Here is a 19,893-nt window from a genome sequence, read left to right as displayed (position 1 = left end):
AGTGGGCAATGCAAAGAATGGCTGAAAAAAAATTCCACCCCCTACTGGGATTCCGCTAGGAAAGCCCCAGGTGTCTGCACCTCCTCTTCCGGTCACTGTCTTCCAGACAGGCCTGCCAGATGATCAGCAAGGGAGATGCGGCGCAGGAGACCCTGCCCGCTGGCTGTCCTTGCTGGGGGCTGCCAGGCCCCCACAGCCACACCTGGGGGAGTGGCTGTGAGCCAGGGCGCCCTGCTTTCTACGTTGGGGGCTCAGTTCTGCTGTATGTGGAAGAGGGAGGGGGGAGGACAGGGCAGAATCAGGCCCCTAGCCCCCATTTCCCTCACACTCACAGCCCCTTGCAGGAATGTTCTGGAGGCTGGAGGAGGGAATGCAAAGAGGGATACAGAGATCTCTGGGAGTCCAGGTAAGGGACCCTCCTCCCCCACCATTCACACCCTGATTTCCATCACTGGGCCACAAAGCTTACCCTGACTGCCGTTCCCCTTAATCTCCACAACCCCCTGAGGTGGGAGTAATTTAAACCCTGCTCTGTTTCTCTCCAAGTCTAAGCTCTTAAGCTCTAGTCTACAGAATATAAAGGAATCATCAAGAGCCCAAACCAAAGGAGCTCACTTGGCCCCTTCCCTTCTCCGTTTCCTCCGTCTTCTCCCCACCCTGCACACCAAAGCCACCACAAGCAGAGCAGTTCAGAGTGATTCTCCACAGGCCACACAGGAGTTACAGAGCACAGGGCCCCACTGCCCCCAAATCAGTATGGGGCCTCAGTCTGGACCCCAGCAACCTGAGGCCTTGTTCTGCCTCCCCAGCGGCTCCCCCACAGTCCAGCCACCCCATCCATGACAGCCTGGCTCCCTCCTCTCAGCCTAAAGCCCCACCTCGGTGCTTTGAGGCCCATCTCAGGTGCCGTCTCCTCCAAGAAGCCTTCCCTGATCCCCTCAGTTGGTTATGACCTCAGTCCTTTGAGCACTTTATTTCTCTCTTCCCTTTGACCTTGGCCTGCAGCTTTAGTTGGGCACATCCTAAACTCACTGTGTTCCCTCAAAGCCTAGCACAGAGCCTTGCTCACAGGAAATGCTCAGCAGGTTTCTGGTAAATGGAAGCAAATAACACCGCATTCAGGACAGAATCAGAATAATGAGCTGAAACGACAGCTCGACAGCTCGAGGGATTTAAGGTGGATACAAAGACAACCTGTTGACGATGTCACTTTATAAACTCTGGAACAGATTGCTAAGTGGCACTGAGGAGCCTCCCAGCTCCAAAGATTTTTTCCAATCAGAAGCAGCACTTTCCTCACCCATCTAAGATTTTGCAAAAGAGGCATAAAGGTGGACAAGACTTCTTAGAGCATTTCCTGCAGTGCCAGTCCATGAAAGCCGCCCAAATGAGGAAAATAACACAGCTAGCTAACACTGAGCACTTACTCTGCGCTAAGAGAGAAACACGCATTATATCATTTATCCTCACGACAGCCTCTGGTCTTATTTCCATGTTACAGGTGAGGAAACTAAAGATTGGAGAGATTATGTTAGCTACCCTAGATCTCGCAGCTGGCAAGCATCTGAACGCAGCTCCTTTGGATTCCAGGGCCCTCACTTAGGCTGCTTTGAAATGGGCTCATGTCTAAGCAAGTCTCTCTATCCCCATGCGCCTGCACATCCTGTACACAGAAAGATGCACAGAAGCCCACGTGCACCACACCCCGTCTTGCCCATACACTTAGCCAAGTGAAGGCAGGCTTGGACACACACATAACTCTCTGACAATGCATGGATTTCCGATTTGATAGTTTTTTTAGGGAAAAATAATCAAAGAGAGAAATGACTGAAAATGAGCCCTCAAGATTTGAGTGAAGAGGAATCTGGCACCTTTAGTTTATGATGAAAGCCCTGCTCAGGAGCAGCAAAGCACACAAGCCTACGGAGATGCCCAGCCTCAAAGGGGAGGCAGGCTCCTGACAGGCTCCACTATCTATTAAATACCAAAATGGAAGTGAGATCAATTCCCACGGGCTGTGCCTTGGCTTTAACTGTTGCCTGTTCCCAAGTAGAGACCAGAGACTTAACTCTCAGTGGGGCGTGGGATGGGGAAAGGGGACGTGGGTACCAAGTCAGGGACCCCAGGCCCATACAAGCAGAAGGCAACCGGAAGTGCCGAGGGAGAGGAGCATGTGATGGGCACACAACTGGCCTTCTGGCCTCAGGCTCTGGGTAGCGCTTCCAACCTAGAAGGAAATGGGGCCTGGCCTCACACTCAAACAGCCCTCAACCCAAACAAGTGTTCTCGGGGCCTAAAGTTCTCTTTCAACCCTAACTTCTAAGACTTGGATTCTAATGGTAACATTTCAGGCCCAAGGGTAGGGAGAAGGTGGTCTAGTTTTAACACTCATTAGAGAGCTGGCAAGACTTCTCCCAGAGTCCCCTTTCTATCTGGTTCCCCAAAACAGGAACTTTGAGGGAGTCTGGGCTCTTGCTGGGAAAGAACTTGGGTCTTTCGGGGAAGCTTGAGCCTAAGGAACTGGTCTAAAAGTAGGCAATGGTCACTAGGAGAAGGCAGAGCAGCAGCAAGTGGAAGAAAGCATGGCCACCAAACCTGCCGCTGGGGAAAGGACAGGGACGGAAAACAGATAAGCAGCAAGCTTCCCTGTCACTCAGCAGACACCTACGGAGGCCCTGTGAAATGTCCGATGGGGGACCCAGAGGCAGCTGAGGCAAGGTCCCTGGTCTCATGGAGACCACGGACTGATAGGAGAGAATAACATGCAGAGCAACAGCCCAAGAGAGCTATGGCAGGGGACAGTCAGTTCCCCAAAGGGCAGGACTGGCCTCGCTTCTTCCCTGCCAGGTTGCCCTAGGCAAGTATTTCTGAACTTGTCTGGTCTTCTTTGGAGGCTTTTAAAGAGGACCAATAGCAGTGATGTATGTGACTGTGATAGTAAAATACCCATAAGGGAAGGGACTCAGGCGCTTACTGTAAATTAGACTTGGGAGGAAACCTCAGAAATGGATGCACACACACGAATTTACATGTAAACCTACAGAAGGACACATGTGTGAAGGCTTAAGCAGAAGCTGTACTTTTACAGCTTCTGTGGAGTCAGATATGACAAACCTGTTTCCTGCAGGGCCCCCACGCCTCATAACATTTTCTGCTTTTAAAGGTCCGTGCCCAGAGAAGGGACCGCTCTCTCTCTCTCTCTCAGACTTCCTCTCCTTTCCCGATTACTGCTGTACAGTGAAAAAAGACCATCCCACCCCCATCCCTGAGTATGAAACTCCACCACAAGAATCAGAGCCGTAGAATTTAAAAGTTGGAATGGACTTTCAAAGCTCAGTTTAACCGCCACCCCACAGAGGAATCCTGTCCACAGACACCCTGACAGATGGCCATGGGCATCTTCTCCTGTGTTTCTCCAGTACTGGAGAGCAATCTTTGCACTGTGGACCCGTCAGTTCTTGAGTCTAGAAGGAATTCACCTTTTCTAAGGTCAGCTTCCTAACGTAGTTCCACGTGCCTGGGAAGGACAGCAAGGAAAGCCTCCGTCAGCCTGAGCCTTGAGCTGTGCTTTTGATGAGTAGCTGAAGACAAGCACCCAGGAGCTGGACAAGAGGCTAGAGAGAGAGTCAGAACCCAAAGAAGTGGGGCCAGGAAGGGAGGCAGGCAGGTGCCAGACCCGCTGTGCAAGTTTGCCTGGGGCTCCTGACTGGGTGCAGCACATGTGCACACATGCACACACATGCACATAGACTCACACTTTCACAGAGTTACCTCTCAAACAGGCCAACCAGAGCCTCGATGGGACCTGGAGGCAGAGGGAGACCACCTTTCCCCAGAAACCTAGCAGGAATTCCTGACGATCTAAGCCCAGGCAGCTCAAGAAACCACCAGGAGATGGGCCCTGCCAACAGAAGGCCAGACCAAGAGGGTCCGCCTGACAGCTGTGCTCCCCAAATCCCATAGACCAGTCCTCACACTCCAGCAATGCCTAAGGAGAAAAGCTTCCCTGGCTGCAGCTGTCACATCTGCCTGGGAGGGAGAAGGCACAGCAGCGTAGCACCTGATCCCAGGATCCCTTTGCAGCCCGCCAGCCCAGGAGGCCGGTTCAGCCGCTGGCAGCGCAGGGTGAAACATGAAGACTGAGCAGTCCCCCAGGGATGCTGATGACAGTCTCTGGGCATAGCAGTGAGGGGCACGCAGGGTCACAGGGCAGAGGGCTCTTCTCCTGCAGGCTCCTGTCCCTGATGGTTTGGAATGGGGAGTTATGTGGTTCTGGGGCCCCAGTCCTTCCTTCCAGGCCTAACGCAGGCTGGAGCTTCCCAGCTGGGTGCAAGACGCCATCTTGGGTCAAGGTGCAGCCACGGGGTCCACAGCTGGGAAAGAGAGCCCCTAACAACCAGCGAGCCCCCACTCCCCACCCAGAGAGCCAACACCTACTCAGCTGGCTTTGCAGTAGAGAGAGGAGGCGGAAGGACGGAGAGGATGGAGAGACAAGGGGGAAAACAGAGGTGGGGTGGGAAGAGAGTGGGTGCCCCCAATAAGGGAGGCTCCAGGAAAGCCGAACGCAGTTTGGCAGCCGGAGGGCCGCGGGCCCCACCGATGGGGGGCTGGGGAGGCCGGGGCGGGCCCTGGAACCATGCCAGCTCGGTCTGCGCCGAGGGGGAGGGAGGGCAGGGCAGCCTGGGGGAGGGGAGCCAGGGTGAGGGCGGGACACGGACCGCGGCTGCCTGTGGCTCCAAAGCTCGGGGTCTCCCGGGGCGCGGGGACTTGGGCCCGAAGACCCTGATCCGCAGGCTCGGCGAGGCCTCGTCCTTCACTGTGCAGATGCGAAGCTTTCAAGGACACGTCTGCACCGGCCCAGCGGGGGTGCGTGTGCGTGAGTGTGTCCGCGTGCGTGTGTGTGCGGGGGGGGGAGGCGTTGTTGGTTGTACGGGCGACCCTGGCGTCTAACTGCGCGCCGCTCCGGGCCCCGGCCCCGCAGCTCCCATCCCCGCGTTTTCCGGCCCCCGCGGCACCGGCCCGGGATTTTCGTTCGCCCCCGCCCCGCCCCCACACTGCGGCGCCGCCGTCGCCACCGCCACCGCCGCCCGGGCTCCCACGGCCCGCGGCGGGGGCAGGGAGGAGCCAGGCGCAACGTTCCCCCTGCACGCCGCCCGGCCTTCCGCAGGGAGGTGTGCCCCCCAAGTGGCACTCTCCCCACCCTCGTCGCCCCTCCCAGATCCGCTGGCACCCCGCACCCCCAGCCACAGGTGGCCGAAGGAGGATCGCCGCGCAGCGTTCCCCGGCCCGGCCCCTCGATCACCCCTCGGACCGCCCCCGGGGGCCTCCCGGGTCCCCCGCCCCGCCGGGCCGTGGAGGGCCGGGCGCCGGGGGGAGGGGCGGGGGGCCGGGTCGTGCCAGGCTGCCATTTTCTGCCGCCGCCGCGGAGCCTGCGCGGGGCCCGGCCCCCGGCCCCCTCCCCCGATCCCTGCGGGCCGCGGCGGGAGCCGATTATTCCGGGTCCGGGTCAGCGCCCTCCTGCGCGCCGGCCGCAGGCCCCAGGCGGGGCTCCCGGGCGGAGGCAGGGCCGGAAGGCGGGGGCGGCCGGCCCCGAGCCCCTGCAGTAGTGCGGCGCCGGGCACCGCGGCTGAGGCCCGCGGTGGAGGGGGCCCCCCGCGGCATTGTATAGACTTGAACTTGAGCCCGGAGCCGGGCGGGGGCGGGAGGGGGCTCTGCGCTGGAGCGGGCGGGACGGGAGGGGGCGCCTGCCGAGCCCGCGGGGACATAAACAAACCCTCAGTATCGTCTCCCCAGGCTGTCTGGTTTACACACCCTGCCTGCAGTTCTGTTCCCCGCGAGAGGCCGAGTTGTAGGGTCCCGAGGTGTGTTCCTGATGGGCACTCCCACCTGCCGCTGCCCCCTGCCTGTCTCCTTCCTCCTTCCCTGTCTGCCTTCCTGGCTTACGCTGCCCTGGTCGTTAGTAGTAAGTGGCGTCTATTTTCACTGTGTGTGGCTGGTGGGGTCGGCTGGCCCACAGGCGCGCTGCCCTGGAGTACAGCGTCGCTCGTCCTGGTTTGGTCCTCTGAGCCTGCTGCTGCTGCTGTCTGGCGGCAAGGCTCCTCTCCTCCTCCCCGGTCTGCTCTGCCTGCCTTTGTTTGCCTGCTCACTCCCTTCTCCTCCGTTTTGTTGTCAGGCTCCTCTTCTCCGGCCTCCTCCGTTGGTCCCCTCCACTTTTCTCTCTTCTTTTCTCTGTTTCCTCCTTCCTTCCCTCCCTCCGGCCGCCCGCGGGCCCAGGCCTCCGCCCGCCGCTCGCCCCCCGCGGCCGCGCTGGCCCTGGCCCCGGCGCTGCGAAGCCGGCCCGGGAGGCAGCGCCGACTGGGGGGCCCCGGGGCGCCGCGGCGGGAGCGGCCTGGGTGTGCGGCCGGTCCTAGCGCCCTCGGCCCGACTTCTCGGCCTCTGCGGCCCCGCTGGGGGTCCCCGCAAGCTGTGAGTCTAAGGGCCGGACCCAGCAGCACCCCGACCCTGCGCTGGGCCTGGGCAACCCGCCTCGGCCGCACTCCTGGCCACTCCGGCGGGGACCTCGCTGCAGCCCTCCCCCCGCAGGGCGCTCCGCTACCTGGCGCTGCCTCTGCGCTGGGTCCCCGCATCCAGCACTGGCCGCAGGGACAGCGGCCCCTCCTCTCCCCGGGCCGGTGTCAAGTGCCTCCCCCCGGCAGCCCGCGGAGCCCCCGGCGGCCTTCGCCCTGCAGTTCTCCCGACCTCCACCAGAGCCCACTGCACTCTGCCTGCCTCAGCACTGGGGCTGGGGACAGCAACGCCGGCCCTTCCGCACAGCAACCCCCACCCCACCGCCACCCCCGCCAGGTGCCGCGGGCCGAGTGGTGGCCAACCCACTCAACAGGGCCAAGGTCGGGGCGCCAGACCCATCCAGGCCGTACTGGAGGCTTGAGCGCCTCTATAGGATGAGCCCCCTTCTAGAGAGTGAGCTCCCCATACCTTGAGGTGTCCAAGTAGAGTTGAGTGCCCTTAGTTGGGCAGTGGAAGACTGAAAGATTTCATGGGGTTGGAGGTTGAACTGAATGACACAGAAGATCCCTTCCAGCTCTGATTCTGAGCACACCTACACTCCAACCTCACGCTTACTCACCCCTTTGCTGTGGGGGTTGTTCTCATTTCCCATAGAGTTCTCAGGCCTCCAGGTTTCTGATTTGGGACAACTCCATCTACCTTCACCAGCACAGCTCATCACTCTCCTAACTGCCACCTCTGGGGCTTGGTGCTGGGCTCCCTGGCCTGACTCCCCACTTCTGCCTGCACCTCCACCAGCCATCTCCCACCCCGTGCAGTCCCATTCCACCCAGCACTTCAGCTACGTGGAAGTGCCCTAAGCGCTCTGACACACGACATGCTGTGCTCCCTTCCTCAGGCACCCACCACCCCACTGCAGGCAGGGGCAACTGAAGAGGGGAACGCAGGCCCTCACTGCTGAAAACAGTGCTACTTTTCCCTTTTACTTCACCAGCTTCTCCCCTTCCAAAGTCACAGGAACAGTTACCTAACTCTTTGGGACATGGAGCTGACCTTCATCCAAGAGGTTTTCCTTCTGGAAGCCCTCTAATGAATGCTTCCAGGTCCTTTAGTCTGTCCCACTTCCTGAACCTCAAGACCACTCTCCACACCATTGTCCTGGCTTTTTTCAGTGTCACCCTCACTCAAGTGGTCACACCATGCCACTGATGATAGGCCCTAACCATGGTCTTGACCTGGCCAGTTCCAGAGAATCAACATGTTCCTTTCATGAGGACAGGGACCACATACGTCTTCTCTGTTGTCCAGCAGTTGGCACATAGTAGGTTCTCAATAAACCTTGGTTAAATAAATATGTGCATTGCAGGCCCCATGCAGTTTTGCTTTTGACATCAAGATGGACATCCACAAACACTTTAATGCTTGGCTAAGGGTAGGACCATGTTTAGAAAAATGGCTGCCATTCCTCTCCCTTCCTCAAGAGCTTATGTAATACTGCCCCCAAAGAGCAGCAACTGTTTACCGAGTGTCTCCTGTGCATCAGGCACTGGAGTTGGCACTTTTCCCTTAGTCCTTACCAACCGTGTGAGGTACTTTGTATTCTTCACTCTACAGGTGAAGAAACAGGTTTAGTCAAAGCCATGCAGTTGGGAAGTGGCAGAGCCAAGATTCAAAGCCTGGCTCATCTGAATCTTAAATCAGTGCCTATACCTTTAAAACATTACAGTTGCTCTTAACAAGCTGACATTCTCAGGGTCAAGATGGACAATGTAAGTTTCTATTCAGTAGAATAGAAATGATGTATGATTAAATCATCAGGGGTCCATGATGTGTGTGACCTTGGATGTTTGTGTTGCTGGGGTCAAAAGGCCCAAGGTGACCATGTTAGAAGGGTTGTGTCCAGTAAGAAGCAACCCCGTGGCTACAAAGTTGGTTCCAGAGCCTGGCCCTGATATCTCTGGCATGAAGAGGTCCCTCTAGGCAATCCTGAGAGGTGGCATATCAGCCCTGGCTAACCCTACTGGGCATTCCTCACTGTGCATCGTACTGGATCCAGCTCAGATTGATTTAGCCTTTGGGATCCTACACCTCCCTCACTTGCATCTGCCCCACTGTGTCCTGACCAGAATCCTATTTGATCCTAGATCATCTGGGGTGAAGGGCAGTATCAGTAAGGATAGGTTAGGTTATCCTGTGGTAACAAACAACCATAAGTCTCGGTGACTTAAAAACAGAGGTTCTGTGGAAAACAGTATGGTGGTTCCTCACAAAAATTAAACATAGAATTACTGTATGATCCAGCATTTCCACTTCCAGGTATATACCCAAGAGAATTGAAATTAGAGACTTGAATAAACATTTGTACATAGGTGTTCATAACAGCATTATTCACAAGAGCCAAAAGGTAAAGACACACAGATATTCATCAACTGATGAGTGGATAAATAAAATGTGCCATATACATATAATGGAATATTATTTGGCCTTAAAAAAGAAGAAATTCTGACACATACTACAACATGGATGAGCCTTGAAGACATTATGCTAGTGAAATAAGTCAAGCACAGAAGAACAAATATTGTATGATTCCACTTATATGAGTTAACTAGAGTAGTCAAATTCAGAGACAAAGAAGAGTGGTTACCAAGGACTGGGGAAAGGAGGAAGAAGGAATTAGTGGTCAATGGGTACAGAGTTTCAGTTTGGGAAGTTAAAAAGTTTCAGAGCTGGATGATAGTGTTGGTTGCACAATATGTGAATGTCCTTAATACCTCTGAACTATACACTTAAAAATGGTTAAAATGGATCAACATAGTCAATTGATCATAGACAGATAAACAGATAGAAATACAGATACTCAGTTCTACAGCTACACAGATCCTGAATTATACACTTAAAAATGGTACATTTTATGTTATATATATTTTGTCACCATAAAAATAGAGCATAGTACAACTGTAAATTAAATTTATTAAATATATTATAAAAAACAAAGTTCCTTTTCTTGCTCCTGTTACATGTCTGTGTCTGTCTGCAGAGGAGTAGAGCTCATCCCCAGGCCCAGGGGTTGGTTGCTCAACCTCTGAAGGAATTCCCAGGAAGCCATGACCATACCAATAGGAAGCTGGCCCTCACCAAAGGGGACTTCCCTGCAGGCCCTCTGGTACAGCCATGAACCAAGGAAGACAACGAACCAAGGAGATTCCCCTAGGAAGCTGGATCAGGACCTGGCTCTCTTGTGGAGAAGTGAGCCCTGGCCGCCCCAGCAGCAGCATGTGCTGGCAACCCCTGCTTGCTCTTTCCCTTCTCTCTTCCAAAGTCGGCCTTTCTTGTGGATAATCTATTTTTTCTCCACCATCATAGATTTGGTGTTTTGGAGTGATTAAAATTATAGACTCTACCAGGCACCTCCAAGCCCAACACAAGTGGCCACCATCTACAGATCACTTCGTAGCTCATACCAAGTGGCCCCAGGCAGGGCACAGGCAGCAGCTGACCATGACCTGTGCCAGAACCACTTGCAAGAGGTCCCAGAACCAACACACCCAGTGGCCAGCTTCATATCACACCAGAGCACCACCTAACCACCTCCACAAAATGGCATACCCAAAGGGCAGACTCCCCAGGCACCAGCGCCCCACTAAAGCGAATCCTGCTTTGAAGGGTCAGCCTCTCCTACTGACATGCCAAAAGCAATCAAATATCAACTACAACAAGAGAATACACACAACCTGCACAAGGGACACATCTGAAGCACCTAGCTCAGGTGACCAGGCAGACTGCACCAGTGGGCCCCATAAGACACTTAGTATATAAGGCCACTCTACCAAGACCAGGAGATACAACAGCTCTACCAAACACAGGTAGGCAGCCAAAATGAGACAAACATGTCCCAAATAAAAGAACAGAACAAAACTCCAGAAAAAGAACTAAACAAAATTGAGACAAGCAGTCTATTAGATGTAGAGTTCAAACACTGGTTATAAGGATGCTCAATGATCTCAGTGAGAACTTTGACAGAGAGACAGAAAACAAAAATGGAAATAGAAAACATTTTAAAAAGTCAGAAATGAAGAATAAAATAACTGAAATGAAGACTACATTAGAAGGACCCAGTAGATTAGATGAAGTGGAGGATCGAATCAGCAATTTGGAAGATAAAATAGCATAAAACACCCAATCGGAACATCAAAAAGAAAAAGAATCCAAAAAAAAAGGATAGTTTAAGGGGCTTCTGAGACAACATCAAGCATACCAACATTTATATCATAGGAATACCAGGAGAAGAGAGAGCAAGGAATTGAAAACCTATTTGAAGAAATAACGATGGTAAACTTTCCTAACCTAGCGAAGGAAATAGACATACAAGCAAAGGAAGCAGAGAGTTCTAAACAAGATGAACTCAAAGAGGCTCACACCAAGACACATAATTAAAATGCCAAAATTTAAAGACAGAGAATATTAAAAGCAGCAAAAGAAAAGCACTTAGATACCTAGAAGGGAGCTCCCATAAGACTGTCAGTTGATTCCTCAACAAACACTTTGTAAGCTAGAAGGGATTGGCACAAAGTATTCAAAGTGACAAAAATCAAGAACATACAATCAAGATTACCCAGTAAAGCTATCATTTAGGATGGAAGGACAGCTAAAAAGCTTCCAAGACAACAAAAAGCTAAAGGAGTTCACTACCAAACCAGTATTACAACAAATGTTAAAAGGGACATCTTTAAGAAGAAGTGGAGAAAAAAGATTAAAAATAATAGAATGGCAATAACTACATATCTATTAACAATTAAATGGATTAAAAGCTCCAATCAAAAGAGTGACTGAATGAATAAGAAAACAAGACCCTTATATATGCTGCCTACAAGAGACTCACTTCAGGTCAAAAGAAAAACACAGACTGAAAGTAGGATGGAAAAAAGATATTTCATGAAAATGGAAATTAAAAATAAAAAAAAGCTGGGGTATCAGATAAAATCGTCTTTGTTTTTTTCTCCACAAGCCCCAGGGTTTTCAGGTTTCCTGAACTGCCAAACTGTCTATAAATTATGGGGTTCCCACTACCCTCTAAGGTTTGATAATTTGTTAGACTGAATCACGGAACTCAGGAAAGCACTATATTTAGTATTACAGTCCTATAAAGAATATAAATCAGGACAAATGAAATTAAGAGACACACAGGGTTAGGTCTGGGAGGGTCCCCAAAACAAAGCTTCTGTGTCCTCAGAATGCATCATTTTTCTGGCATATTGATATATGTCACCAATCAGGAAGTTGACCCAAATTTCAGGTATCCAAAGTTTTTACTGGGGTTTTATTGCATAGCAATGATTGCTTAAATCATTGGCCATGCGGTTAAACTCAATTTTTATGCCCCCTTTCCTTTCTAAAGTTTGAGAGGTCAAGATGAGCTCAAAGTCTCAATCCTCTAATCATATTATTGGTGTTTCCAGCATGGCCAGCCCCCATTCTGAAACGATCTAGAACCCAGAATGAACGGTCTCATTAGCATAAATACACTTACTCTCAAGGCTCAAAATGAATAGCAAAGACTTCCTATCACTTAAAACATTCCAAAGGTTAGAAGCTCCCTTCTAGGAAGCAGGGACAAAACCAGACAAATTCTTTATTGTAAAACAGGCTTCTACCAGTTTGTTTCTTGTATGTGTGAGTCTGTTTTGTTTTGCTTGTTCATTGATCTTGTTTTTTTTAGATTCCACATATATGTGAAATCATATAGTATTTATTTTTCTCTGCGTTATTTCACTTAGAATAATACCTTCTGGGTTTATCCATGGTGTCACAAATGGCAAGATTTAATTTCATTTATTTATTTATTTATTTCAGTTACAGTTGACATTCAGTATTATTTTATGTTAGTGTCAGGTGTACACTAACATACATTATATAATTTATGTTTTGATCCACCCAATGAGTCTAGTATATACCTCACACTATACGTAGTTGTTGCAATATTACTGACCATATTCTCTATGCTGTACTTTACATTCCTGAAAATAGATTTTAGAACAAAGACTGAAACAGGAGACAAAGAAGGACCAAGTAAATCTACTTCTGGGTATTTATCCAAAAAAAATCCAAAACACTAATTCGAAAAGACAAATGCATCCCTATGGTCATTGCAGCATTATTTAGCCAATTTATGGAAGCAAACTAAGTGTCCACCAATAGATGAATAGATACAGCAGAAGTGGAGCATATATATAATAGAATATTACTCAGCCATAAAAACAAAGAATGAACCCTTGCCATCTGCAACGACATGGATGGACCTAGAGAGTATTATGCTAATTGAAATAAGTCAGAGAAAGACAAATACCATATGATTTCACTCATATGTGGAATCTAAAAAGCAAAATAAATGAATAAAACAGAAACAAACTCATACATACAGAGGACATTTTGATGGTCTCCAGATGCGAGGGGCATTGGGAGGATGGGTAAAAAAGGGGAAGGGATTAAGAAGTACAAATTGATAGTTACAAAATGGTCCTGGGGATGTAGAGTACAGCATAGGGAATTTAGTCAATGATATTGTAGTAACTATGTATGGCGCCAGATGGGTACTAGTTTTATCAGAGTAATCGCGCCGTAAGTTATATAAATATCTAATCACTACGTTGTACACCTAAACTAATATAATGTTGTATGCCAACTGTAACTGAAAAATTAAAAAAATATTTTAAAATACATATAAAAATGTACAATTTAGTAGCATTTAGTACATTCTCAGTGCTGTGCATCCACCACTATCAGGCAGCAAGAGCATTTTGAAAGCGCTTACACAGAGAAAAAAGGTACACATGGGTGCTAGGCAGCCACTGGGGGTGGGGGGAGTGTAATGTGCTTGGCCAGCACCCTTGCCTTGGAGACAACCCTGCCCCTATTCCATGGGGTGCTGGCTGGATCTGTCAGTCCCATTGTCACCTCCTACAACCACTAATGGGGATGGGCATGTGATCCACACTATCCTACCAAATGTAGAACCTGGTTCAGGGTAGACTTGTAACCAAAGCCAGAAAACTGAAGTAACCTTCACCTGTTGAAGGGTATCTGTGGTGTTTTCAGCTTTTAGCCTCTGATTAGAAAACCGAGGCCAGGGAGGTGAACCAGCTTGCACGGGGGCACACAGGCAGAATGTGGTAGAACTGGCAGTCAAATCCTGGTCCATTTGCTGCAGTCATGTGGGGCTATCTGTGGGAAACGTCAGGCAGGTTCAATGGGAAATATGGAGATTTGAGAGTCATTGACAGTTTGACATCTGAAAGTTGCGTTTAAGGAAGGTGAGTCTGAATCAGAGGGAGGCAGCTTGGCCAGATTCGTGCTTAGCTCCAGCCGCAGAAATGGGGAAGCTCACAGCCGCCTTTCAACGGGAACATCTATTGCTGACGGAAAACAGAGATGATGAGGAGAAACGTATTCACTGATTTGGGTTGTTATAGTAACATCCAGATAAAATATATAGTCAGGGGCTGGAGGAGAAATGGAACTGCACGCAGATGAGCTGGCGGAATGAGGGGAATGACTGGAAGAATATTGCCATAGACACAGTACTGACTCACTGCGGAAGCTATGAATGGATGGGCTCGCTCTCTGAGGAGTGTGAAGACCAGAGATGCTGGGGTAGATCACAATTTGGGTGTGGGAAGAAATGACAGCAAAGGAAAGAGGAGGAGGTTCAGGGAGGCAGACGGAGAACCAGATGAGAGAATGAAGGCCAAAGACAAAGGGACTTAGCATTGACAAGGCAATGGGGTTGAGGAGAAAGGAGTATATTTGTTATCTATTGTTGCATAACAAATGAACACGAATATTAGTGGCTTAAACAACAATTATCTTACAGTTTCTGCGTGTCAGGAATCTGTGGGTGGCTTAGTAGGGTTCTATGGGTCAGGGTTTCTGACGTGCTGCAGTCAAGGTGTCTGGCTACAGTCATCTCAAGGTTTGATGGGGAAGGATATATTTCTAAGCTTATTCATGTGGTGGTTGTTGACAAGATTCAGTTTCTTACAGGTTGTTGGACTGAGGGCTTCGCCTAAGTGCTGGCTGTTGGCCAGAGGCTGCCTTCAGTTTCTAGACATGTGAGCCTCTCCATAGGGCAGTTCAGAAAAAGGCAGCTGGCTTCATCAGAGAGAGTAAGCAGGAGATGCTGAGAGTTTGGGGAAAGGTCGAAGATGCAGACTTTTATAACCTAATCTCAAACGCTTATGCCCTATTCGCTTCGTGAACAGCAAGTCACTAGGGCCAGCCCACACTCAAGGGGAGGGGAGTACACAAGGGTCTGAACATTTAGAAGCCATCTGAGAAGCTGCAAAGACAAGGTGGCTGGATTTGACCTAAGTCTCTCCCAGGTGGCCCCTGAGAGGACATTGTCAGGAGGGTGCAAGAGGAAGAAGACAGAATGGAGACAAGCGATGATACCCAAATCCCAGCTGTCCCCAGCTCCTCAGGGAGACATGGACACACTCAGGGCTTCCACACTCTTTCTGTAGACAGAGCCCCCACCAGTTCCCAGAAGACCCCAACTCAGTCGTCTCCCTAGGTTTGCTTCCTCCAACCATGCAAGCCGACAACACCTGGCTCACCATCTCTATTTCACCATCTCCAACACCAACTCGTCACTGAGGCACAGGAACCTTTTCAGTGCATGGGAGGACGGGAACCAATTCCATAACCCTTTCTACACTCCAGGACTGGCACCGTCCGAGCTGCTGCAGCCAGTAGCAACCGGCCCCCTGTCCCATCTAGAGAGTGATCTCCCTTCCCCTGCTGAGCCTGGCCAGCAACCTGGGCTGTTTTCCTGTCCCACCTCCAGCTTGGGTCTGTCTGGCTCAGAGATAATGGGTCCGCTTATGGGAGGAACACAGAGCAGTGCTGAGAAGGTAAGCGTCAGGGAGGCAGCAAATGGAATGAAGGGGAAACCCTGGGGCTAGAGACAGATATTTTGGGAGATTCATAAGAGAATCACAGGTATCACAGCTCAGTCCACATGGCAGATGTGCAGGTGTAACTATTTTTGGAAGTCCCCTTTGGGACAAGGGACATGCAGAATAACGGCCCCTAAAAATATTCACATCCTAATCCCTGAACCTGATAGGTCACATGACAAGGGGAATCAAAGTTGCAGATGGAATTAAGGATGCTAATCAGTCGACCTAGAGATGGGGAGGTTACCTGGATTATCTGGGTGGGTCTAATGTAATCACAAAGGTCCTTAGAAGTAGAGGAGGGAGGCAGAGAGGTTGTGTCAGAGTGATGCGACGTGAGAAGGACTAAACCCGCCATTGCTGCCTTTGAAGACAAAGAAAGGGGCCACTAGCCAAGGAATGTGGGCAGCCTCTGCAAGCTGGCAAAGGCAAGGAAATGAACTCTTAGGGCTTTTAGTAAGGACCACAGCCTTGCGGAAAAACCCTCTCCCCTTTTATCTTCCCCCTTGCTCCATTCTGTGGCCTGAGCCTAGGGAACTGAGGGCAGCCTGGTCCAAGGGTTGGGCGATCTGGATTCCAGCTGCCTCTAACTTGCTCTTTGAGCCTGAGGAGTCATTTTTTCCTCACTGGGCCTTAGTTTTATGAAACATGGGCTTAGTAACAGGCTCCTTGCCACCTTCCTGGTGTGGTTGAATCCAGACCACACACATAGGGATGCTCAAAGGCTAAGAAAATCCTGAGGCCCACTTTAGGGCCCTGGCCCCCACTCCAGGTCTGATTCCTTTTGCACCTTTATTCCAACATAAGATCAGGGCAAGGGATGATAGAAATGCCCCCCAACCCCCAGGATCTGGCAGGGGCTTGGAGAGTGAAACCCCTTGTTAAACAAAAGAGGGACAGAAGATCAGAGAAGTTAAGTAAGTTGCTGAAGTCCACACAGTGAGTTGGCGCCGAGCACTAAACTCAGGTTGACATCCAGCTAAGGCATATTTCCTCAGGCCGGGGTGGGGGTAGGAGGGGTGGGGAGAGTCTCCCTCAAGGAAACTTTAGTCCCAGGATAGTGTTGGGATAAAGGCAGGGGCTCTGCTTCCCTTGCCCTGATCTTATGTTGGAATTCAGGCAGATGTGGATTCAAGTGCCAGCCTGGCCACTCACCAGACGTTGTGAGCTTGTGAGTACTCTCCGGAGCGATGATCCTGCCTGATTCATTGGGTCGTTGAGAGAATTAACTGAGATAATGCTGAGGGCCTATTACAATGCCTGGCATGTAGCAAGCACTCTACAAACATCAGCTAACAGTACTTCTATTAATCGCCTCCCCCACTTCCCTCTATCCCATGTCTCATAAGGAGAGAGAGGAATGAGGACAATTCCCTCCAGATGACAATGTTTCCAATGGTCTTTCAAACTGAGCTCTCATTAGGTCCTAATCACAAACCTGAAGTCACAGCTACTGTTGTGCTAATTTTAAGGATGATGCCACTGAGGCACAGAGAGGTCTCTTGGCAAGTCAGTGGCTGAGTGGGACCAGACCTGGACGCCCAGCTCCACTCCGTGCCCACGTGGAGTTCCCCAGAGGGGCCAGGGCTCCTCCGTGCCCATGAGAATGGCTGAGGCAGTGGACCCAGGCTTCTCTGCTCACCTGTTGCCATGCAGCATATGGACATTTGGGTTCACAGCTCTGTCTCTGGACAGGTCCAACTCTAACCCTGTCCTTGCAGTATCCTCCCCCACAGTATCCCAGGATCACAGCATCCAAGAAGCACTCAGAAAACCCACCTGCCCCCAGACATCTTGACATTTCTTTACTTAGAGACCAAGCCTTTTATTCCACAATAATGAATTATCAGGGGCTAGATGTGACATGTAGCCCTGAGATATTGGGGGCCATGAACAGGGCAGGAGAACAGTAGAGAAAGAAAGGCTTGTTGGGGGGGACTTGGAGCATGGGAGCCAATTTTCCTTACCAAAACCGGGGTTCACATGTTCTTGAGGACAAGGAAACTAGGAGGAAGTTGGAATTAAGAGGGAAAATAGAGGCTGGGTGTTCAGCTATACCAGAGACTCCTCAGTTTACCCCCAGCACAAGTTACTTTACCTCAACACTCAGGGATTCCAGGGTTTGGAGCCTCTCACTCAGTGACTGGTAGAAAGAACATGACTTAGCTACTGGGGTGGCTGCTGGCTCTGCCAGGACTAATTTGGGTGCCTGAGAAGCAAGTCCTCTCTCACCACCATGGTGGTCTTAAACAAAGTGGCTCCCTACAACCCCCTGAGCCCTGACTCAGCAGATTTCCTAATTTGTAGGCTAACATAGAATAGACCTTCCCTTCCCAGCAGCCAGCCCCGAGCAAGGCCCATGGAGTCACCCTGTCTATTTCCCCCCTGACCAGGCACATCACCTCACAGTTTCCAGAGCTAGTTTTTTTCAGAAAACTCGAGTTTCTTCTTCACCCGCCAGGGAGAGGCCTGGACCTGTATTTCTAGTTCTCACAATTCCTCTGGTGCTAATCAGACCAGAATCTTATCTCCCTTCTCAGATGATTTTGGTGGCATACCTCGGCCTTTCCGTTCTATACCCCCTGACTCCCACTGATTTTTTGGCCACTGATGAGAAGGAGGGCCAGGTGGTAGATAAAGAACCTAAGGGGAGATTCTCCTCTGTATAAAATTAATATGTGACATCCAAATGATATGTAATATATTTTTAAAACCATATTTCTTGGGCTCTTGTGAGGAATCTGCTGTCCTGGTCACAAATCTAACCTGGTACTTGGCACATAGTAGGTGTTCAAAAAAATGAAAATTTACCTTCCCTACATTCTCCCCTCCTCCACCTTCCACATATTGGGAGTGCCAAAAGCACCTGGACTTTCCAGATGTCAGGCTGCTCTCCTGCCACCCCAGCCTAACTGGACCCCTCCTCCTGAACAAATCACTTCTACAGAGGCAGGCAGGCAGCAACCGAGGGCCTTATTGAGGGCCTTTGAGTGACACAAAGGAAAAATCCACCTTGAGCCAAGCAGGTCTTCAGTGTCCCCAGAGAGGATACTCTTCAGGCCTTTTTCCAAATAGGAACAAAGACCATGAATTGAATAATGATTATTTCAGTTCTGTGCCCTGACCAGGTGAGGTAGAGCAGGGTTGATGGTCAGGCCTATTCAGAAAGCGGGGAGCTGAAGACACCTTGGCTGTCAGACTTGGCGGTCTGGGTGCAACGCCAGCAGCCTGGGCTCTTCCTTGTACCTTTGGGCCACTAGCTGGAGGTGGAAAGCAGCCCTTGCACCCCCGCCCCCCGTCCGACCCCGTCCCAGTGACTGGGGACCAGGGAAAGGGTGCTACCCCCTCTCCACATCTCATCTGTTTAATGGAGTTTGGGTTGGGCCCCAAAGAGTTGCTATTGAAGCATTTAAAAACACTACTGTGTCACTTTTCTGAGCTACTTTTCCTCATCAGACCCATTCTTCTAGTCAAACAAGGATAATTTACAACAGAAATTAGGGGAAAGTTGTGGGAAAACTCACTTGAGCAAACTGGTTAAAAATCGATGTTGACAGCTCCTCAGCGTCTCCGTCCTGCACGACCCCACAGTGGCCCCTATTCGGTCTGACCGATGCGGGATGCGGAGCCTCATCTCCACGCGCCCTCCGACTCCGCCAGGTGAGCCGCCTCCGACTGGCAGAGAACTCTCTCCACAGGCGCAGCATTTGCACTCCTCTACCTCCAGGTGGCGCTGGGCTGGGGGCGGAACGTACTGTCTGTCATCCATGTGGGGGCGGGGCCTTAGAAATACTGACTTCTGATTGGTTGAGCTCAGTTTCGCTTTCCTTCTGAGTCCAGAGCGGGTCTTACGGAGAACATCCAGTCAAGGTGCCCGAGTTACTCGAGAGAGTGTGTGAGTGAGTGTGTGAGTGAGTATGTGTGTGAGTGTGTGCGTCTGTGTGTGTACGCGCGCGCGTTAATTTTTTTCTTTACAATTAAAATTGTTGCCATTTTTTATACCTTTATAAGACCTCTTAAATTTACACACCGGGAAAAATTCTTGGTCGGGCTTATTTATAAGAAATACATTGTTTATTTATAAGGGAGCTAAGGTTTAAGGTCTGCTACTCTGCCTTTTTTCATGTTTCCTTAGGTTGGTGTATGTGTATTACCAACATACTTGTATCATGGGTGTATTTTACTTGCACATTTGACAGCAGTTAAGCTTCCACTTTCTGCCAAACATTGGGCGGGGTTTGGTGGAGCCTATGGTGAGCAAAACAGACCTGGCCTTAACCTCAAGGAGCTCACAGACTTGCATCAGCAATTGCACACGTGTCCGATGAATTGTGACAATGAGAAGTGGCTAGTTCCTTGAGAGAGGGGCGTGGAGATTTGAGGAACTGCATTACTGAGTGCCGGGCAGCGCAGCCACTTCCCCAAAGAGTGCCAT

At 50.7% G+C, this 19,893-nt stretch overlaps 1 protein-coding gene across 3 annotated transcripts in view; it reads right to left on the bottom strand.

The window, feature by feature from the left end:
* DNMT3A (DNA methyltransferase 3 alpha) overlaps positions 1-19,111 on the bottom strand; it is a 112,727-nt gene extending 93,616 nt beyond the window's left edge. The window contains exon 1 of one of the 3 annotated variants that reach the window (XM_039887660.1): positions 18,983-19,111. The gene's annotated coding sequence lies outside the window, so the exon portion shown is untranslated. Of the gene's footprint in view, positions 1-6,595; positions 6,753-18,982 lie in introns of those variants that run through there. The other 2 variants (XM_039887661.1, XM_039887656.1) reach the window with 2 other exon arrangements.
* Between the last annotated feature and the right edge of the window lie 782 nt (positions 19,112-19,893).

Source organism: Pteropus medius, unplaced genomic scaffold (genome assembly GCF_902729225.1).
Source record: "Pteropus medius unplaced genomic scaffold, Ma_sr-lr_union100, whole genome shotgun sequence".
Lineage (NCBI taxonomy): Eukaryota > Metazoa > Chordata > Mammalia > Chiroptera > Pteropodidae > Pteropus > Pteropus medius.
Note: the sequence above shows the minus strand (reverse complement) of the source record. Positions and strands in the feature narration are given on the sequence as shown.